General features: G+C 41.8%; 1 protein-coding gene across 4 annotated transcripts in view; it reads right to left on the reverse strand.

Moving 5' to 3' along the window:
• Positions 1-24,058, reverse strand: part of TLK1 (tousled like kinase 1) — a 378,243-nt gene that overhangs the window by 274,834 nt on the left and 79,351 nt on the right. For 2 of the 4 annotated variants that reach the window (XM_077447982.1, XM_077447983.1), the window contains one exon: positions 2,804-2,892. The exons of 1 other annotated variant lie outside the window; for it this stretch is intronic. The gene's annotated coding sequence lies outside the window, so the exon portion shown is untranslated. The remainder of the gene's footprint in view (positions 1-2,803; positions 2,893-24,058) is intronic. One more of the 4 variants, XM_077447984.1, reaches the window with a different exon arrangement.

A 24,058-nucleotide genomic window follows, 5' to 3' on the forward strand; every position in this document is an offset into this window, starting at 1 on the left:
CAAAAGCTAAAGAAAAATAAATGTGCTCATGATAACTGTATGCAATGAGAGATGATGCCAAACAAATTAAAATAAGATTGAATTGAATTCGCACACACTTTAAAAAGGAGCTACAGTCCCCCCCCCCCCCCCCAACAAAAATAAATAAAATATATAAATAAAAGTCAGTAGCTACAAACACCGTAGCTGACTTTTACTATAAGGATATTTACCTGTCTAGGGATCCAGCGCTTTCCTCTACCTCGTCGATTCTTCAATCGCCTTTGGGTCCAGGCACTGGCATCTTGGCTAAGGGAAATCACCAGTGAAGCCTTGCAACTTCACAGCCGGCTTCCCATTGTGCACGCACACGCAGCGCTGTATTTTGTGAATAGTTCCATAGTTTTCTAGGACCTGTGAGATGTCCCAGAAGCCTGTGTGGGAAGGAGAGGGGGGGCGAACTTCCGTTGGATCGCTGCGGCGATCTGATTGGAAGTGGGAGTGGGTACCTATCGAAATCAGGTACTTGCCTCCTTCCACCCCAAAAAGTGCCAATTGTTCAAGAGGAGGTGGAGGATGCAAAGAAGTGAAATTTCCCCTTTTGGGTGAAGCTCCCCTTTAAGTCCAGCACAAATATTTCTACCATATTTCCCCGTAGAATATCATTTTCTATAACCCTACAGTAGTGTATTAAGTTGCAGAGAGTGCCTTGTCTCTCGAAATGCACCAAATATTAGGAAGGTTTGTTCATTAGTCTTAATAAAACATGATTAATGGCAGGCTCCAGATGTAGGTCTGGCACCCCTAACACAACTGTCTAGCATAACATGTGATTAAACTAGCTGCAGTTACCTCCTACCTTACCCGTCAATCATAGTAACAACTGTGGGGAGTGGAGATGGAGTAATCGATGGCGGGGCTTGTCCTATCACAGCAGGGGTTGTCCAATGACCTGTCAAAACCTATCGCTTGAATACAAGTTACGTAATTCTTTTTAAATATAGACCTGACGGAAATCCACCAGCCACTTAAGCTAAAGTAACAAGGGCGCCAGGTGTTTCCTGAAGTTAATAGGAGTTGTATGGTTCAACTGGAGAAAAAAAAAAAAAAATGTACTGTAATGTACTGCAGAGAACAAAATATTATAATTCACACTAAGCAAGTAAAAACGGCTTAGATATGTGAAATCATATCTGAATGGTGAGCTATTTTCATTTAACTCCTTCATGTCCATTAAAAGCAGGCAACTGAAAATGGTTGAGAACAGAATGAGTAGTTAGACATTAAACAATATTCTTATTCTCCAAAAGTTATCCACACAATTCAACACGTAATAGCCCTGTAATCTGTTTTTCACCTAGTACATCTTGGCAGTGAGCAAGGTAGAGCGGCTACCTTCCTGCATACAGTGGGACCATGGAGAAGAAACCCAGCCACCCTCTAACAGGAAGTCCGTACACACCGGTTAACAAAAAAAATAAAAAATTCAAGAGCAATAGACTGTACTTTTGCGAGTTAAAAATACATGCTTAAATAGATTTTTTTTTGCGTCACTTATCATAGGCTTTGCAACCCGACATTTAACAGACGCCACAGTAATCTGCTTTTGTAAATATTAACATTTTAAATGTTTGTATAAATCAAATGTAATTATTTTGGTTTGCTAGCACGAGCAAAGTGATTTTTCTGTGGTATGTGAGCAGAAGGTTAGCCACTCATCCTCAGATTTTTTTGATAATCCAAAGATCGAAATTCAGCGAGTTCAGCAGGGACTGGCCAAGGTTTGATCCATGTATGGGCCAGGCTGATTGCACCTGTCAGATTGTATCCTACAGTCTCAAACAACCAAGGTTTTTACATACTATTACTGCCAGCAGTTATAGCAGTAATCATTGTGTGCTGCTGGGCAGAAAGGCTCCCTGTGCCCCCACCAGCAGAACACAATAGTGCTGTGGGAGGCATTCCCCCATTATCACCGATTGTGTTGATGGGGAAATTGAGCGATTTTCTATCCTTCCACCTGTGGTGGAAGGAAAGAAAACCGAATGGTCTAAGGGCTGCCTAATGCTGGCCATACACTATATGAAAAATCAGCCGAAATTCGGTCATTTAGCGAACGATAAATTGAAAGGTTAATGAGTGTCCCGTCCAAACTGTTTGCACTAGGTATATGTAAATAAACAAACAAAAAATAGATTCATTTATGTCCACTGAATGATTTATTGGTCATTACATGATGGCACTATTTTTTGCTCTCATGGCTAAATGTTCGTTTTTTCGAAAATGGGTTTGGCCCATATAGTATATGGCCAGCATTGGGCTTCTTTCTTGCATTAAGTGTAGGTTAGCGTGAACAGTGCTTTAGACTGCTTGTATAAAATTTTCCTAAATGTTGAAAAATCTCATTGGCTATTGAAGCATTATTCTATTTAGTCAATAAAAAGGGGAGTGTACATGCAGGTAAAAATTCTAGAATGTCATGATATCGGGATCAAGGCGAGGCGAGTGTAATGGAAGTGTAATTCCTTTTACCAGCCTTACATTTTTTTTTTCTTTTATCACAATACAGGAATCTCATGTAGGCTTATTTACAGAACATCAGAATATTCTAAAATCCAATATTCTGTAAATGGTGATCCTAGCAAGGGAGTGTTGCTTTGGGTGCCAAAGGTTGTGTGTCTAATGTGAAGGAAATCCAGGCCTGTGTCTAGATAACTACCATCCCTTTGGCCCCCAGACCAGAGATCGTGTGTTGCAAATTTTGGGAACACGTTCTCCTTTTATTGTACACACAATGCATCATGAACACACCACCTGTACTTACCTCAGGACTTTAACTATCCTCTTCCCTTCGGGGTGGTCAGTCATTCAACTTGAAGTCACTCGTAGCATCTATGCGTCACTGAAGGAAATCTGCAGAGAAGATGACAGAACAGTAGCAATGAGTTGATATATAGAAAAAGGGGGTCAGCTGTTCAAATCTCATTTTTATGAACAAGTAAGGATGTACACTGCCAAGAATGCATCAGCGGGAATCTTCAGCAGAGATCACTGGTATTTGCAATCAACTACATCTAGGAATCCTGTCCAACTCAATGACAGGCTGACAGACGCTGATGCCAGTCACATGTCAGCGGACATCTGAGGTGATACATTTTAGGAACTGGTAATTAGGGACCAATGAGTGGCCTAGATTAATGTCAAGCTGCTTTCACACTGAGGTGCTTTACAGGCACTATAGCACTAAAAATAGCACCTGTAAAGAGCCTCTCCTATCACTCCAGTGTGAAAGCCCTCGGGCTTTCACACTGGAGTGGTGTGCTGGCAAGACGCCAAAAAAAGTCCTGCAAGCTGAATCTTTACACCGCTCCTTCAGCACTGCATACACCGCTCCTAAAGCATCCCTGCCCACTGAAATCAATGGGCAGCACCACCAAACCGCCGGCATGGCGCCGCTTTGCTTTGCGGGCAGCTTTAACCCTTTAACCCCCTTTAACCTCGGCAAAAACTATGGTAAAGCGCCGCTAAAAATTTAGGCACTTTACCGCCAATGCCCCCAGATTGAACGTAGCCCTACACTTTGAATGTCTATTTACACACCAGCAGACACAGTGCCCATCATTGATTCATACAAGCTTCCTTGTGGCAGTCGATCGCAAACACCTGTGAACACTTCAGGAGCATCATACAGATTCTTGGTGGTGTATGTCCTTAAGGGCACTTTCACACTGTGGCGCGGGGGTGTCTGGGGTAAAGCGCCACTACTTTTAGCGACGCTTTACCGTTGTTTTGGCCGCTAGAAGGGCATTTTAACCCCCTCTAGAGGACGAATAAAGAATTAAAAGCACCCGCAAAGCGCCACAGCAGGTGCTCTGGAGGCGCTGCCCATTGACTGTCCATTCGTATAAACCGCTCCTAAAGTGCCTCAAAAGATGCAGTTTGCAGAACTTTTTTTAAAGTTCAGCAAGCGCACCGCTCCAGTGTGAAAGTAGTCGGGCTCCAACATCGGAGTGACAGGAGAGGCGCTTTGCAGGTGCTATTTTTAGCACTATAGTGCCTGTAAAGCACCTCAGTGTGAAAGTAGCTTAATGCCTATTCATGCAAACTTATCGGATGGGGCACGCACGGAAATTTTGCTCGTACAATACCAGATTGTACCATTTTTGTTTAATCAGTACAATTGTTGATATGAAAATACATGACTTACAAGAATTTTCATAACTTTAGTAAACAGACAATGATTCATCAGATAATGTAATCGTGTGTACCAAACATTAGATATGGTGGCTGCATTTTTTTAGGCTTTTTTCCCCCCTATATTTTCACCCTGTTATCCTGCGAGTAACACTTCCTGCATTAGGGTGAAAACATTCACTCACAGTACTGTGTCTATAGAGGAGCAGCATTGTCATTCTAGCACAGGAAGTGTTAGGATTACTGCACACCTCCCTCTCGTTTCATCTCCGTGATGTGGGGGGGGGGGGGGTTCTGTAATCCACAAACGTGAGCTAAAAGCTCAGCAGAAATTATAACACTGCATGGGATTTCAGTATAGCAGCACAGAAGTTAGCAGCACACAGGATTTCCCACAGGATCAACCTGTAATTTTTTTCCTAAATATTGAACAGATATAAGACAAACAACTTTCAATTGTATATTAACAGACCAAAATAAAATAAGTTTATTGCTAGGGTTTAAACACACTTTAAAACAGTAGTAAACTTAACAAACAGGTTAAGCACCCAATACTAGCACATTATGTCAGACTTTCCCATAGAACGGATCTCCCCAGCGGCGTGCGGTCACCGCTGACAAGGCTTTCATCTTCACCCAGTCTTCCTTCCGGGGTCATGAACTTCGTCCAATTGAAGGGTCAAGCTGCGATGACATCACTCCCACGCATGTGCATGGGAGTCATAGCTGTGGCACAGAGATGTGAAGGGACAGGCTTGGGTATTCTGTCCCTTCAGAGTGCATGAGCTGGTGATGTCATCGGCTGCTACTCACTAGAACAGTGCACATGTAGGAGATATTCATTTTACCTACTTTATTATAAGCTCACCTGTAGGTAAAAGTTGAAAAGCAGACTTTGCTACAGCTTCAAGCTTTGAGCAAACGTGACTGATGCCTTTTTTTTTTACACTTTACTTTTGTGGCCTAATCTGGGAAATAATCCTGATTAACCCACAAACATACAGTAAAAGAAATGAGTAAAAACAAAATATCCTACGTGTCTATATCCGTGAAGTTAAAGTGGTTCTAAAGCCAAAAGGTGTGTTTTTTTTTACCTTAAAAAGGGACACTAAAAAGGTTATTTTTTTTATCATACGTACCTCCACTGTGCAGCTCGTTTTGCACAGAGTCACCCCAAACCTGCTCTTCTGGGGTCCCTCTGTGGCTTTCTCGGCTCCTCCCTGCATCAGATAACCCCTTTGGAGAAGCGCTTGCGGGCACGCTCCCGAGTCCAGCATTCAGATGCAGGACTCGGCCCTGCCCCCCGGAGGCCGCTTCAATGGATTTGATTGACAGCAGCGGGAGCCAATGGCTACGCCATCAATCAACAGCCAAGACCCCCGTGCATAAAGAGAGGGCGCCCCGTGGGACAAGTTTGAAGGTTCAGGAAATTAAAATGGGGGGGCCCCTTCACGGACAGGCGTTTTTTCACCGTAACCAGTTCCCGACCGTCACACGGTGATGTACGTCGGCAGAATGGCACAGGCAGGCAAACTGGCACACAGGTACGTCCAGTTGAAATTGTCGCCCTGCCATCGCGTTGGCACCGGCACACACGCTTGCCGGTCGGTACCCCCGTGAGTCCAGTCGCGGGTCCCGCAGACTCGATCACCACGGGGATACCCGCGATCGTCTAACAGGGAGATGCTTACATTCTGCCTAGCAACAAGTGACACTGATCTCTGCTCCCTGTGATTGGAGCAGAGATCAGTGTTCATTAACACACAGCCCAGCTCCCCACAGTTAGTAACACGCCCCTAGGACACACATAACCCCCACACTGCTACCCCCTGGTTAACCCCTTTACTGACAGTGTCATTTACACAGGAATCCATGTAGTTTAGCACTGATTGCTGTAAAAATGCCAATGGTCCCAAAAATGTGTCAAAAATGTCCGATTTGTCTGCCATAATGTCGCAGTCACTATAAAAATCACTGATCATCGCCATTACTAGTATAAAAAAAATTCATAAAAATGTCATAAAACTATCCCCTAATTTGTAAAAGCTATAAATTTTGCGCAAACCAATCAATCAATAATCGTTTATTACGTATTCTTCTACATATTTTTGGTTAAAAAAAAATGCATCGGCCTAAACGGAGGAAAAAAAAGGTTTTTAAATACATTTTTGGGGGATATTTATTATAGCAAAATTAAAAAAAATTCGTTTTTTTCAAAATTGTCACTTTTTTTGTTTATAGCGCAAACAATAAAAAACGCAGGGGTGATCAAATAACACCAAAAGAAAGCTCTATTTGTGGGAAAAAAAGGATGTCAATTTTGTTTGGGAGTCACATTGCACGACCGCGCAATTGTCAGTTAAAGCGACGCAGTGCCGAATCGCAAAACGTGGTCTGGTCTTAAGCCAGCAAAATGGTCCGGTCTCAAAGTGGTTAATGCATAGGATGCATTAAGGTGGAAAAAACACAAACCTTTAGTGTCCCTTTAAAGAGGAGTTCCAGGCAAGTGCCCACTGCACATGCACAAGCCACGTATTGTGAATGGTACCGCAGTCTTCTGGGACATGCGATATGTCCCAAAAGACTGCAGGAGGGGGGAACTTGCGCTCACATGGCCTAGGCAATGCAAGCGGAAATGGGGAGCAGGTACCTGTCAAAACTAGGTCCCTGTACCCCCCCCCAGTGCCATTTCATGAAGAGAAGGGGGGGTGGAGGCCTTATAGCGCAACTTTCCCTTTTGGGTGGAGCTCTGCTTTAATGCACTACCTGCATTAAAAGGGCTGTAAAGGTTTTGCAGAGAACAGCTCCGATCCTCCTACTCTGGGGTCCCCCCGCTGGTGCTCTTGGATCCTCCTGCCTTCTAAGTGCCCCCATAGCAAGCTACTTGACTTGATCCCAAGCCGCACTGTGTGCATCTATTGACACACAGTGTGGCTCACCCGATCACCCTTACACTATTACATTGTGCTTTGTTAAAACAGAATTGCATGCATATGATGCTTCAGCCCTGATCACTTGTGACGTTTCCTGACTACAAAAAGTCCAAAGTGAATATTTTTACAAATAAATATGATCCTGTGTATTAGGACTAAAATACATCATTATATCCCGGCTCTTTATAACTAGCATAGCGAATCAAGGGGTATATAAAAAAAAAAAAAAAAAAAAAAAAAAAAAAAAACATAAAAAGGATGTTTTTGGGGAGAAAAAAAAAAAAATTGGGCCCAATTTTCTATACCTCAGCAGTGAAATTAAGTTTCCACTGCACAGACATTGTATGGCTTGGCCAATTAAGCCAGAAACATTTTGTAGACTCCGTTTAGCACCTGTCCTGTCCACTCACCAGTAAGCCAGATGTCTTGAGGAATTCTGTTGTACGGAGAGAAGACATATGATGCTGTGTGTGTCTTCAGATGCTTGTAAGGGGTCAGAAGGTGATCTATTTCTGGCATGACGGCTCTATTCATGGTCTGTTTCCGGACAGCTTAATTTATTAAGACCAACAAACACAGGAGGGCAGATACTGTGTTCATTTAAGGTAACCATTCTTTATATGTCACTGAGCCACACATCTTACAGCTGTTGAAGTGTGGCACAATGACATATACAATATGGTTACCTTAAATAAAGAATTGAGTAACTCTTAAACGTGCTAAAGAGGTGATGTCCAACACTTTCCCAAGTCCCCACATGGCTTCCTTGAAAACTGGAAAGTTTAGGTTCACAGCAGCAGGCCCATAAGTCGGTATGAATATATATATATAAACTGTCCCTGACTTGAAACAAAGTCCCTCTGTCCCCCTCATTTTGGTCTGATCTACAGTATCTCACAAAATTTAGTACACCCCTCACATTTGTGTAAATATTTTATTATATCTTTTCATGTGACAGCACACTACAATGACCCCAAACACACCTCCAAGATGACCACTGGCTTGCTAAAGAAGCTGAGGGTAAAAGGTAATGGACTGGCCAAGCATGTCTCCAGACCTAAACCCTAATGAGCATCCTCAAACAGAAAATGAAGGAGCGCAAGGTCTCTAACATCCACCAGCTCCGTGATATTGTTATGGAGGAGTGGAAGAGGACTCCAGTAACAACCTGTGAAGCTCTGGAGAACTCCATGCCCAAGAAGGTTAAGGCAGTGCTGGAAAATAATGGTGGCCACACAAAATATTGACACTTTGGCCCCAATTTGGACATTTTCACTTAGGGGTGTAATCACTTTTAATTGCCAGCGGTTTAGACATTAATGGCTGCATGTTGAGTTATTTTGAGGGGCAGCAAACTTACACTGTTATACACTGTAATTTGTTCAGTATTGTCACATAAAAAGATAAAATACATTTTCCAAAAATGTGAGGGGGGGGGGGGGGGTACTCACTTGTGTCATACTGTATATAGTTGTATAAAAAAAAATGCACTATTTAGCTTTCAAAAAGTGTTTCCCAGTGCTAAACCTTTCATCCAATTTCTAAATTGTTGCATGTATTGTTGGCTATATTTCAAAAGCCAATATAAAAAAGGACCAGTAGTGGTTAAAAAAAAAAAAAAAAAAAAAAAAGTTGTCGGTTTAACAATTTTTTGTAGAATTCTCATTTAAGGGGGCATGACAGAGGGTGTGTCCTATGCCTACTTTTATTAATAGGTGTCCCTCGTTCCAATCTCAAAAAGCTGTAAGGTACGAGTATGGCAAGGCTGAACTGAAAGTGGTTCTAAGCCTCAGTGCATTCCCTGCATAAAGTAAAAACACAAGAGACCTACAAGGAAGATAGAACGTGGGTAGGAGTAGATTTAGCCATAGTTAAAATTTGACTGGAATTCTACTTTAGGCATTTGTACCTTTTGGGATAAAGGTTTTACATAAATTAATAAAAGCTGATCAGCACCCCTGTCAGTGTTAAATATTTAGGTCATCCCTCCCCCAAGGCCCCTTTCATACATGCTGTCTGATCAGGTCCACCTGTTTGTTTTTCATATGGACCTGATCAGACGCTTGATTCACCTCTATGGAGCAATGGATGTCAGCGGTGACGAGTCCGCTGACATCCGCCACTATGCGATCCAGTCCGCCACTATGCGATCCAGTCCGCCAAATCCAGATGGATGGAGACTATTTTCCATCCATCTGGAGCATCAGATCGGATGGGATTAAAAATGGACAGGCGGATCAGTTTTAATCTGATCTCAGAGCAGAGCGGGGCTCTGACAGGTTCGTCTCAGCACAGTGAGCAAAGACAGACCTGTCATCCGCCTGCTCAGCGGAGATCAATGGATCGATCCCCGCTGAGCAAGTGGAGTCCATCAAAATGGACAAGACCTGTGTGAAAGGGGCCCAACTCACACGTGGGCAAACCCTAGCCCTCCACCTGTGGAGCTACAAGTCCCATCATGCCTTTGCCTCATGCTTGTAACTATGAGAATCTGATAATGCCTCAATGGACTTCTAGTTCTGCAACAGATGGCTGGGCCGATGTTAACCCACCCTTGCTCTAACTGCTACATCCACAAGCTTGTGCTAATGAAAAACAGACTTACTGGCTTGGATCACCAGGTGAAAATAAAACAAAAAAGCCTAAAAAGAAAACTTCCTGGCAAAAAAAACTGATCAAATGTTTTTGTAGATGTATTGGTGTGCATATTCTAGGACTATTCTTGACACCTGTACCAACTACCAACAACGTGCCTTGTTTTTGTACCTGAGAGATTTTATTTGTACTTGAATTGCAGATCTTCGACTATTTGAAAAAATTTTTTTTATAAAAAGGCCGGATATTAAAAAAGAAAAATACAGTCAACAGATCCAAGAATTGGTAAGCTGCAATAAATTAAAGATTTTCTTTTAGGTTTAATATCACATAAGTAATACAATGGGGTTATTTGCTACAAAAGGAAACCAAAGCAAGAAAAGTAGTTGCCCATATCAGCCAATCAGGTGTCACAACTGAAATGAGACAAAGTACTTCCGCTCAGAACGCCAACTAGCTGTGGACCTTTTTACTGCCACCAAAAAAACTATTGTGAGGGTTTGGAAATCTCCTACCCTTAGCTTTGAGGTACTAAAAAAAAACTATGAACGATATCATGATTAATGAAAAGTGGACAGCTATCTTGGTGGATTCCCATGACAGAATTTCTCCATGGATTGACTACCACATCCGTCCAGATTTGAGCACCTCTTCTATCCATCTAATTTTTTTAACCGCTTAGAGAGGATTGCCAGGTTCCTTCAGGAAAAAATTTTCATTCAGCAGCTAAAAATACTGTAGCTGCTGACATTAGGGCACTTACCTGTCCAGGGATCCCACAAAGTCCTCACCGAATCTGATTTTTCAATCAGCTATAGGGTGCTTGTGCTGCCATCTTGAAAAAGGGAAACCAACAGTAAAGCCTTTCCTACTGCGCATGTGCAAAGCGCACTGTGCTTTGTAAAAGGGGCCGGCCGCAGGGGAAGGCGGAGGGTGTTGAAAACTAAAACCAGGTAACCGCTCGCCCTTCTCCCCCAAAAGGTGCCAAATGCAGCAACAGATGGGGGGGGGGCGGGGGAGTAGGCAGACAAACATAGCGTCCCCTTTTAGGACCAAGCCTATTCTGGCACTTTACAAGTAAAAATCTGTATATATCCCAATCCCAATTTCTTTGGGTAAAATATAAAAGATGATGTTACAACAAGTAAATAGATGCCAAACATGTCATGCTTTAAATTTGCGCATTCTTGTGAAATGGTGCCAAAACACAGGACTTCTCCTTAGGTGACGCTTTAAAAAGGTTTATAGGTTAGCAGAAGGTCTAGTGCTAGAAATATTGCTCTCGCTCAAACGTTCACAGCGCTACCTCACATATGTGGTGCGAACACCATTTATATATGTGGGCATGACCTATATATACGTGTTCACTACTGCACGTGAGCACGGAAGAACAGGGCGCTTTAATTTAATTTTATTTTTTATTAATTTAATTTTTACAGTCACTTTAAATTTGATTACTTTTATTGATGTAAACATCTCTTGTGACAATAAAGCATGACAGGTACTCTTTATGGAGAGATCTGGGGTCAATAAGACCCCACACCTCTCTTCTACAATGGAAAGCATCAGATCAAAAAAAAAAAAAAAAACACACGGATCGAATGCTTTCCACAAAACAAAATATGGCCTTGTTTACATTGACTATGAAGCGGAAGTGATGTCATGAGGTCACTCTGGGCCTAACCAATATGGCCAGCTGCCGCCACCACAGAATCAGTTCCCAGGCTTCACGATGAGCCAGGTAAGCCTGAGAACCACTGGAAAGAGGTGTTGGGGTCAGAGGGGGACGGCTCTTACCACTTCTAAAAGCAATTCTGCAGCTAATTAGCTGGTCTGATCACTTTTAGCAGAAAGAGCAGCAGCTGAGGAAAATTTTAATACCAGGGTTCAGGGGAGGACTGAGCTTTTTTTTTTACATCTGTCTCTTACCAACATCCTTTTGGTCTAAAAATCTAGAGATTATAGCTGCCCCACCTCTCCAGTACCTTCTCAGACAATAGAAACATGTCTGTGTATAATGTGTGATTGTATACTGTGTGTGTGTGCTTGTGTATACTGCGTGGTCCCATAATCTGATTGCCTGGGGGCCCCATGAGTTGTCAGTCCGCCCCTGCCAGGGTTATAGCATGTAGCTATGACTCCTGTATTAAACTGTAAAATAACAACATATTTTCCCAGTTAGGTGATTGGCAAGTAGATCATTGAGACGCCCTGGGGACCTTCCTTTTACTCTCTCTCCCTCTCTCTCTCTCTCGTCTTGCCATTCCCTTTCTCCCACTTTTTTCCTTCGGTGCCCCTTTTTTTATTTTCTTGTGGTAAGGAACTGGTACTGGCATGGAAGTTCCTAATTAATCTGGCCTCCCTTTTTTCTTTAAGGGAGGCTTCATTAAAATTTTCATACTGGTGTTTTAGGAGACATCGTGCATTTCTTACATTGGTACATATGCGCAAGACTGCTTTCTGTTTGCTGCTTTTTGTTTTTTTGATTAATTTTTGTATATGTTGAATTGCAGCTCATTTGGCTGTAGGTTTGCTGTACAGAGAATGTCTGCATTTTACTCTCTATATCCTATGTGGTCTCTGTTGGCTACACATGTCTGTACAATGTGATTGCAGCCAATAAATCTTTTGTTAAAGCAATGAGACAAAGTATCTGACTACTTTTTAGTAGGTTTCGTATTTGTTCCACCTTTTTTGCTCGTCTCTGTACATCCACACCACTGCAGGATACTAATGTAATTAATCAGTTTCTACTGTTGAGTTTGTCTACAATGCAACACTTCTTTTCGCCATCAGCAAAAGGGTTAAACCAACAAAACTGCTTTGGAATTAGTACGAAATACATTATGGCACTGTGATTTTCTGCAATTAAATGGGAGTAGAGAAATTTTTATAAGCAACATGCAACACTTCTCCGTTTGTAGCCTCTGTATTCCAGTCCGGTAAACAACCAGTGTCCTATACCTGTATATTCACCCATCACAATCAAACTGAAAATGTTCTACATTTTCTAATGACAGTGCCACCTGTGTCTCCAAAATATACCCAAATAAAGTGGTAGTAAACTCCCACGCATGCTTTTTAGCTAGAAGGCAAGCCTATATTAGTAGTGCTACTAAACCTAAAAAGTTTTTTACCTTAATGCATTGTTTGCATTAAAAGGTAAAAAACGGTTTTCAATTTCCCTGTGCCCCCCTTCCCATGTGTGAAGAGTAAGCGAGGGAAGAGGAGATAAGCGCAATTCGGTGAACGTCCTTGAATAGTCCAGACTAACCCGATGGAACATCTGTGGAGAGATCTGAAAATTACTGTGCACCGATGCTCCCCATCCACCCCGATGGAGCTTGTGAGGTCCTGCAAAGAAGAATGGGAGAAACTGCCCAAAACTAGGTGTGCCAAGCTTGTAGCCTCATACTCAAAAAGACTTGAGGCTGGAATTAGTGTCAACGTGCTTTAAATATTAAGCAAAGGCTGTGAATACTTATATACATGGAATTATTTTTGTTTTTTATTTTTATTTTTAATAAATTTGCAAAGATTTCAAACAAATTTCTTTCACATGGTGATTATGTCCATTTTGGAATAAGGCTAAAGCTCTGAATACTTTCCGGATGCACTGTAGGTCATGTTAATGTAGTAGAATACACCCTCCAATGTGACCAACATCTGTAAGGTACAGAGGCATGAATTTATGAAAACTGGAGCAGCCAGAACCTGAACAGAGGTGCATGTCAGCTAAGCAGCTTCTAGCTGTCGTTCTCAAATCTTTAAGTGGAATGTAAAGAAAATTAAGTCCTGCTAGATCACTTCAGGCTGGCTCCTTTTGCAGGTATAGCTAGGTCAAAATAAGTGACTATATGTTTAAAATCCAGTAATAGACAGTCTCACCCTGCTCTGCACATGCTCAGTTGCTCTCCATTTTTAAGCTTTGTTAGGCACTGCTGAGTTTGTAGAGACCAAATTTTCTGGCAGCCTTAAAGTGGAATTAAACCCTCCTATCCTTTACAGCCAAGGAAGCTGCTTCTGTTTGATCTGCAACTGCCATGGTACTACAACATGTAATTAGTTATGACTCCAGCCATTTGATGGTTTGACAGTTTGGTTGATGATACAAGCAAATGTGACAGTTGACAATCCCAGCATTCTATAAATGCAACTAAATTTGGCAGCATAATTAACGTGGAATGTACGCTGCTTGCTAAAGAACATTATATTTTATCAAGTTGTTTTGGGTAAAGTTCCACTTTAACTTAACAAGCTGAAGACAGAAGCCGATAGGTTCATGAACATCCTAACGGTCAGATTAGTCATTTGGCATTAAAAAAACAAAAGCTTTTCATAGAAGATCAGCCACTAAACTCAAGAGACTTTAATTCAAGTTCAATGGTAGAGAATTCTCTGCCTTATAGAGAGGGTCATGTTGGGGAGTTTAGTAATAGCATTGAAGCCTGGTGTTCGTGATCAGATCTAACTCCTTTGGATACGGCCTGGATTGACTCAACTCAGGATTTTCCTTAACTGACCTCAGTCTGAATTCTGGCTATGCTCCTATCTAAGCTTTTGGTACTGCTTCTGAAATGACCGGCTGCTGAGCTTGCATTATATGTGCAATTTGTTTAGTTCCAAATAATTATTATTTTTTTTTTAACAAATTTCAACAATTTTGTTAATTCAGCAAATATCCGAATTAACGAAAACCTGTTTAACGGATTTTTACAAGTATTCGTAAATTCATAAATTCTAAAACCAGAAAATCTGAAATGGCTAGCAATAGTTAAATTATTTAGTTATTAAATTATAGGTATTGGAATTTCCTTTGAAATTTGGCTGTCAGTGAACGTATACGAATTTATCACAAGTTATGAATTATCCAAAATACAGAATGCCGTATCTAACCAAAATTAAATTATTTTTATTATTATATATTATTAATTTGTTCCGTTCCATTTGTTTAGATGAGGCATTCGTTAATTCGAATAATTTGTAACTTTGGATAAATTAGTATTCATTGCGTAAATTAACAGCCGAATTTGAAGGGAAATTCCAATACCTATAATTTAATAGTTATTAGGTAGCTATTCTTTTGGATTTATTTTGAATTTACTTATTGTGATCATAACAAAATGACCCGAAAAACAACAAAAAAACAAAACAAAAAAAAACAAAAAAAAAACGAATGAAACGAAAACAAAACCAAAAACAAATTTTTCAGCAGTGCACATATCTACTTGCCTTGGACTTTACTTTGTCCCCCATCTGGTATGCTGCTGTTAACGTCTTTGGCCTACCTCTCTAAATCAAGCAAACCCCTCTCTGGGTTGTATTAGTAGTTATGACCGTTTACACAATCTGTAGTAGCTCAAAGAAAACATTGAGAAGTCATCTAATAACTAAAGTGCCTCAGTAAATAGAAATGTAACTAGTTTCTATAACTTGAGTTTTAAAACATCACCATGGCTGTTTGTACTGTCTAAATTAACCACTTTGCTCCTACATGTAAAAATCATCATCTCTTTTTAGAAAATTGCTCAGAACCCCCAAACGTGTTATATATATATATATATATTTTTTTAGCAGAGACCCTAGGGGATATGTCAAAAGGTATTTGCACAATGATTGTTCAAACGCGTTTAAAAACCCAAAACAAAAAAAAAGCCTATTGTATTAGCCTAATTTTTTTGCATAATGTGAAAGATGATGTTACGCCAAGTAAATAGATACCCAACATGTCAAGCTTTGAAGTTTCGCACACTCGTGCAATGGCGTAAAACTTGGGAACTTAAAAATCTCCATAGGTGACGCTTTAAAAAAATGTTATACCGGTTTAGAGTTAAAGAGACGGTCTAGCACTAGATTTACTGCTCTCGCTCTAATATTCATGGAAATCTCACATGTGCGGTTTGAATTTTTTTTTATTTTTTTTTTTTTTATATTATTGTTTATTTCACTTTTGTTTTTATATTTTGAATTTTTTTTACCTTTTTTTTGATCTTGAACTTTTATTCCTATTACAAGGAATATAAACATCCCTTGTAATAAGAATAGTGTGCGACATATCCATATCTCGCCTCTAGGCTGTGAAGCCTGATAAAGGAAAAAAATAAATAAAATAATGAATGATCGTGGCTTGCCAGACGGGGTGGCAGCGTTTTTTTTTCGAATTCAGAAGCTGGACGTGATGTCACAACATTGGGCCCAGCCTCCGAAAGATCATAAAGACATCCGGGAGCCACCTGGCCTGCCGGATTCTCTATGGTAAACGTATGCCATAGACCGATTCCTTCTACCTCTCATCGGTCGTCCAGGCCACCTGGGAGAAAAACCGGAGGGCGGGGGGGGGCTGGGATGACATCCCCTCCTGCTCCCTGAATAGCCGCTATGACTGTTTATACGGTGCAGGGAATCGCCAACTCTAGAAGATGATATCTGAATGAAGCCTGTATCTGCTATCCATCATTCAGATACTCATATGACGTCATTGGGCAGGGAGTGGTTAATAAGTTTTAAAATGTTGTAATGACATCAAACATAGCCAAAGAGTGATATTTTAGCAACTGTTAAATTTTGCTGCCCACTGTGAGAACAAATGAGCAAGAAAAAAAGGATGACCCAAGTTGTTTCAAAGAGTCGTTGGGCTGAAGAGCTCTTTATTCTTGCTAATACAAATGTTTACATGTTATTATAGATTCCAGGGATACGCAATGAGATTTCACCAGATATAAGCTGGCCGGTGATTTTCAAAATCAGCGTCCATACAAATTAAATATACATATTGTAGAGTCAATTGTATTTTTATGTATATGTTGTTAAGTACAGCCACTAGCATCTAGTTTAACAGAAAACAATAGAATGCCTCCTAGTACACAATCCTATACCCATAGTTGATCCATAGGATGGCAAAAAACTCCAACTAAAGCAATTTGCTCCAGCGGGAGATAAAATAGTTCCTTCCTAATCCCCAGGAGGCAACCAGATATTACCTTGTTCGACTACTCCAGAGTTCTAAATGTTAGTATCCAGTTATATTTTGTGCATTTAGGAATAAATCCAGCTCTTTGTTTAAACCCTCTACTGAACTGGCCAGAACTAGTTCTTGAGGGAATCTATTCCACGTTTTCGCAGCTCTTACTTTGAAGAAGCCTTTCTGTATGTGGAGTGTTCTTGTCCCCTGTAAAGACCTGAAAGTAAATAACTCAACACCAAGTACACTATATGGATCACCTATATGTTTATACATGGTAATCATGCTTTTACTGCGATTTTGTAAAGGTCAAAAAGGTCACCAATGTAAAAAGCAGAAAAACGCCTGTAATCCACCCCAAAAAGAAGCTCATGTACTTTGAGCTTCAGGCATTTTGCTTCAGGCAACAGGATGCTCAGATGTGAACAGGGGCCATTTAAATGAATGGGATTTTGCTTGTGGGGCGTTTTTGAACTTTTGACATGAGCATTTTACAAGTGTTTTATGAGCTGAAAATGCTCAGGTGTGAATGCAGCCTGAATCTCAAACTCTATATCATTTATTAATATGTTAAGAAAGTAAGGGTCCCTATCCTTAGCCTCCAATTCTCAAGAAAAGGGGTTCAAGCAGTTGACCCTTTGGTAAAGATGCCCCTCAACTTTTCACCGGATAAACACGGCACTTCCGGATACCTGCTGGCGTGGCTTGTCATCTAAGGGAACCTTACTTCACATTTGGTGGGAATGCCCCCCTGTGAGGAAGTTCTTGCAAAAGATCCTTGACTTGTACTGCAGACTCATGGCAACCTCAATTATACCCTCTCCTGAGGTAGTTCTGCTATCTCTGTTCCCGGGACCACTTAAGTCGGTCAAGAAAGACGTTCAGCGTCACTTTTTGGCGGCTGCTAGAACGGTGGTGCCCAGACATTGGAAGTCGACGATCAAGCCTTCCCTGGGGGATTGGGCAATTGAAGTGGACCGAATAGTTTGGAACGAATGTTGTCGCAGGAAACGGGTAAAGAGGAACAATTCTCCAAGACCTGGACCTCGTGGTCTAGGTTTCAATATTCCTCCGAATTTATCCCATGGACCACAGAGGACTTTCCCAATGCACCTGTGTAACTAGGGTGGTCCCTAAAGCTCTTTACTGCCCTGAAGCCTCTATCCCTACCCTCTTTCCCCTTTTACATGTTGCAGTATTACCCGATTATTTAATTCACAACCTCTAGTCTCATCAGACCGGAATGGTGAACACACAGAGCTTCCCCCTCAGAGAGAATGTGTCCAGAATAGGAACAAAAGGCCTAGCCTACCTGTAATGAGTGGGCACCGCTCGTTGAGTAGATAGTGGTGTGCACATACCCACATTAACTCGGATTAGACACTGTAGGTATACAAGCTCTTATACCATACTAAATCAACCGAAGCTCAAAAATCATTTTAACCTTGTGACAGTATGACACCACTGTAGCAGAGTTGGATATTTCTGTTTACGTATTAATGTAATGACATGTATGTTTATTGTGTAATTTTTCCTATCTCGCTTTTTCTATCTCAATAAAATAAGATTGAATTAAGAAAGTAAGGGTCCCAAAACTGAACTTTGAGGTACACCACAACTAACCTTAGACCATTTTCAGTAGGAATCTTTAATATATACAGTATCTCACAAAAGGGAGTACATCTCTCGCATTTTTTGTAAATATTTTATTATATCTTTTCATGTGACAACCCTGAAGAAATTACACTTTGCTACAATGTAAAGTAGTGAGTTTACAGCTTGTATAACAGCGTAAATTTGCTGTCTGCTCAAAATAACTCACACAGCCACTAATGTCTAAATGTCTGGCAACAAAAGAGTACACCACTAACTGAAAATTTTTCAAATTCGGCCCACTTAACCATTTTCGCTCCCCGTGGTCAAGTGACTCAGCGTTACAAGGTCTCAGGTGTGAATGGGGAGCAGGTGTGTTAAATTTGTTTTTATCACTTTCACTCTCTCATACTGGTCCCTGTTAGTTCAACATGGTACCACATAGTAAAGAACTCTGAGGATCTGATAAAAACAGTTACTCTACATAAAGATGGCCCAGGCTTTAAGAAGATTACCAAAACCGAACTGAAACAGAGCTGCAGCATGGTGGCCAAGACCATACAGCAGTATAACAGGACAGGTTCCACTCAGAACTGGCCTCACCACGGTTGACCAAAGAAGAAGAGTGCACGTGCAGAGGTTGTCTTTGGGAAACAAACGTATGAGTGCTGCCAGCATTGCTGCAGAGGTTGAAGGGGTAGATAGAGCTAGAGATGTCTGTCTCTATTCATCTATTTAGTAGGGATGAACCAAAAATATGGGGTGTTAGCAGCAAATTTTAACCTCCCGAAATGCCCCATAATGCACTGCGAGATCGCAGTGCATTGATGTCTGATTGGCCAAAGCATGCACCTGCATGCTTTGGCCAATTACAGTGTGCTCTGCTGTGAGACCTATAATTGGACAGAGATAGATTTAGCTATATTAGGCAGGCAATGCATTTAATATTATATACAAAAACTCTGCATTTAGTGTAGACTACAATTAGTCAGTGCAGGCAGTGTAATATTATATATAAAAAAAATTAAAAAATCACACACATACACACACACACACACACACACACACACACACACACACACACACACACACACACACAGTATTGCTGTGGTTAACCGCTTGCTGACCGGCTCACACCAATATGCATCAGCAGAATGGTACGCCTAGGCAAAACAATGTAAGGGTAAGTTGTTCCCTTTAAGAGCCGACAGGGGCACGCGTTCGCCGCACGGCGGAGGACCCACTGCGCGTAGCTGGTGGGCGCAATCCCCGCCGGCCAACCTCGATCGCGGACACAAATCCCTGCTCTGTCAGGGGAGAGGAGACATATCAATATATGTCTCCTCCCCCAGTCAGTCCTATCCCCATATAGTTAGAACACATCCAGGTAACACACATTTAGCCCCTTGATCACCCCCTAGGGTTAACCCCTTCCCTACCAGTGACACAGTAATCAGCAGTGGCGGAACTACCACCATAGCGACCCGTGCGGTCGCTATGGGGCCCGCAGCTGAGAAGGGCCCGGTGAGCGGGCGGCGGGTGAGCCGCCGAGCTGCCTATCCGCTCAGCTCTCGTACAGTCACACTGACTGTACGAGCGGGCGGAGGCGGCGGCGGCGGCGGCGGCGGGGGGGGGCGTGGCGGGGAAGCTGCCAGCGGGGAGGCTTGGTGGGTGGCCAATCAGCGAGTGGCGGGGCAGAGAGATGACATCTTCTCTCACCGCCCAGCGCCCGCCCTGCGAACTGCCAGCTCCACCCTCACTCACTGTGCTGGCAGCAGAGAGATTACATCATCTCTCTGCTGCCTGAATCTCTCTGCCAGCTCCACGCTCACTCACTGTGCTGGCAGCAGAGAGATTACATCATCTCTCTGCTGCCTGAATCTCTCTGCCAGCTCCACCCTCACTCACTGTGCTGGCAGCAGAGAGATTACATCATCTCTCTGCTGCCTGAATCTCTCTGCCAGCTCCACCCTCACTCACTGTGCTGGCAGCAGAGAGATTACATCATCTCTCTGCTGCCTGAATCTCTCTGCTGCCTGACTCAGACGTGACAATCCCATTCCCCACCTTAAAAGGAAAGTGACAATCCACAACTTGTGGTAGGTGATGTGGCAAGTGGACAATCTGCAATGGGTGGCAGGTGACGTGGCAAGTGGACAATCTGCAACTTGTGGCAGGTGACGTGGCAAATGGACAATCCGCAACAGGTGGCAGGTGAGGTGGCAAGTGAACAATACGCAATGGGTGGCAGGTGACGTGGCAAGTGAACAATACGCAATGGGTGGCAGGTGACGTGGCAAGTGGACAATCCGCAACTTGTGGCAGGTGACGTGGCAAGTGGACAATACGCAATGGGTGGCAGGTGACGTGGCAAGTGGACAATCCACAATGGGTGGCAGGTGATGTGGCAAGTGGACAATCCGCAACTTGTGGCAGGTGACGTGGCAAGTGGACAATCCGCAATGTGTGGCAGGTGACGTGGCAAATGGACAATCCACAATGGGTGGCAGGTGACGTGGCAAGTGGACAATCCACAACGTGTGGCAGGTGACGTGGCAAACAGACAATCCGCAACGGGTGGCAGGTGACGTGGCAAGTGGACAATTTGCAATGTGTGGCAGGTGACGTGGCAAGTGGACAATCTGCACCTGGTGGCAGGTGACACACTCGGGGCTTCCACTGATTCTGCATTATGGTGAGTTGAACTATAACAATGTAATAATAGAAATAATGTGTTTCAATCATCCTTACACCATAACACAAATGGTGCCGTGACAATTGAAGCGCCAACATCAGCCATTGCCCCAATAAATTGCCCCCCCAAAAAAGTATTTTTTATCAGTGCCCCTCCCGAGACTAGACTCTGGATCCGCCCCTGGGTGAGGGGGGGGGGGGGGGGCCCATACAACATTTTGCTATGGGGCCCTGTGATTTCTAGTTACGCCCCTGGTAATCAGTGCATTTTTATAGCTCTGATCGATGTATAAATGTCAATGGTCCCATACATGTGTCAAAAGTGTGCGATCTGTACACCGCATATCACCGACATTACTAGTAAAAAATAAAAATGACATAAAATCTTTCCCATAGTTTGTAGACGCTATAACTTTTGCGCAAACCAATCAACATGTTTATTGCGGTATATATTATTATATATATATATATATATATATATATATATATATATATATATACATATATACATATACATATACATACACATACATATACATACATACATACATACATACATACATACACACACACACACACACACACATATACACACACATACACACAGCCTTTAAGTATTTACACCCCTTGAAATTTTCCACATTTTGTCATGTTATCCAAAAACGTAAATGTTTTTTATTGGAATATTTTATGTGATAGACTAACACAAAGTGGCACAATTGCGAAGTGGAAGGAAAATGATAAATGGTTTCCAACATTTTTTTTTATATTTGAAAAGCGTGGGGTGCATTTGTATTCAGCCCCCGAGTCAGTACTTTGTAGAACCACCTTTCACAGGAACTACAGCTACAAATCTTTTTGGGGATGTCTCTACCAGCTTTGCACATTTAGGAGAGACATTTTTTTCCATTCTTCTCTGCAAAATTGTTCAAGCTCTATCGGATTGGATAGAGAACGTCTGAACATAAATTTTCAAGTCTTGCTACAGATTCTCAATTGGATTTAGGTCTGGACATTGACTGGGCCGTTCTAACTCATGAATATGCTTTGAGCTAAACCATTCCATTGTAGCTCTGGCTGCATGTTTAGGGTCTTAGTCCTGGAAGGTGAAACTCCACCCCCGTCTCAAGTCTTTTGCAGACCATCAGATTTTCTTCTAAGTTTGCCCTGTATTTGGCACCATCCATCTTTCCATCAACTGACCAGCTTTCCTATGCCTGCTGAAGAAAAGCATCCTCACAAACCTTTCTGTCTGTGCAAAGAACTGAATCTCCAACTCCTCAACACTGGGTGGCTCAAAACGAACTCCATAACAGCTGATGTACCGTGCTAACTACACACTGGCGATTGGGTCTCCCTAATAACCTATGCAGCAGATTACAAAGCCTAGCCAGGTTGCCATAATCCCACATGTGCAATCTATGGCTAGTGTGTGGATCAGCAATCCAGAGAATGAATGGGGCAGCTGTATAAATCAACAGATTTGACAGTGGATAAATCAGTAAACTAGCAGGAGTTAAGCCAGCTGGGTGTAGGTAGCACAAAAGTATAGTGGAGGAGTCAGGAGTAACCCAGGAGTCTTATCCAGGCCCAACCAAAACCAAATATTAAAATCAGAACGACAACGTGGTCAAACACCAAAGCAAGGTCAAGAGAGAAGAATTCAAGCAAGGACAAGGCAAGTGGGGGTCAGAAAACAAAGAAACAAAAAAGTAAGAGTTGAATTTCTAAGCTAACAAACTTTATGATGTGGAGCTATAAAATGGAACAAGCCATTTTCTGTGGACAGCAAGCTTAGGGGCATAAAGGGAATATAAGTGCAAAAGGAAAAAAAAAAAAAAACACGCTCAACACACGGCGGAGGACCCACTGCGCATGGCAGGAAACAATAAAAAGAACCCCCAGAAGAATAAGGCAGCAAAAGGTTGACCAACAGCTAACCTACTGCCCAGGCAACCGACCAGGATGCAGACAAATATCCAGATAGATAAATGATTTGCAAGTACTGTAAGCCACTGTCAATTATCTAAATTTTGCATGCAACTGGTTTTCGTAGATACAGTACATATAGTCATTGGTTTTTAGAAGTTTGAAAATTATTTTTCATACTTTATTTTTTGAAGGTTAACTTAATAGTGCCTAGTTTTCCCCTTTTTTATATTACTGTCATATCACAAGTTTTAGGAAATACTGTAGCTATGTGGTAGGATAATGATAAAAAATGCAGGTAAGTTTCCATAGCAACACAAAGCATATCAGTAATACAATTGCTTTGTTCACTGTAGGATTACACACAGGTGATGCCCAATCGCTCCGCCATCACAGAGCAGGCTAGCTTTACAGAACTTAATACAAGTGAAATCATATTCTTGGCACAGAGATGTTGAATTTTGTCTGTGGGACAGCTTCCTGCTGTGCTTTTTTACCGAACCTTATTAAAAATACAACTGAAAATGAGCCGTCTAGAGTGCAAGGAATATGACCCTCTGATTGAAATTCTGTCAAAGAAAGAACATTTTTTACAGGTTTAATTTAGATCAATGTAATGTGGAAGTTTCAATTTAATTTTACTTATTAAGAATCATTATGCTCAAATAAAACATGTAACCAGTCACTAAATGTATTTGTGCAAAAAAAAAAAAAAAAAAGGAAAGAAAAAACCGTGGTCTCACAGAACTGAATAAAACAATATATAATATAATTTGGGTTAAAAGCTGAATTCCAGGCCAGCTGTTAAATACACAAATCAATGCATATATAGCAGCCTTTTACCAGCTAAGGGATTTGCATTTGTCTAATCAGTCCTAAGATTTACAGAGCCTTAGTAGACAACATAGCCAAGTTGGTGACCCAGCCGTTCTTTACTGCAATTAAGCAATACATCTTGGTCTGTACGAGTTCTGCTGCAGAAAAGATTACAAAATGTTAATAAAATGTTACATTCAGGTACAGGTGGTTCCCTAGTTACAAACATCCAACTTACAAACGGAGGGAAATAACAGGAAGTGAGAGGAAATCTACCCCTAGGAAGGGAAATTCTCTCCTGTAATGCCCCATACACCACTGTCGGTTTTTCCGACGGAAAATGTGCCATCGGATCATGTTGTGG

Source organism: Lithobates pipiens, unplaced genomic scaffold (genome assembly GCF_037356315.1).
Source record: "Lithobates pipiens isolate NorthernLeopardFrog02 unplaced genomic scaffold, aLitPip1_a1.2 Scaffold_22, whole genome shotgun sequence".
NCBI lineage: Eukaryota > Metazoa > Chordata > Amphibia > Anura > Ranidae > Lithobates > Lithobates pipiens.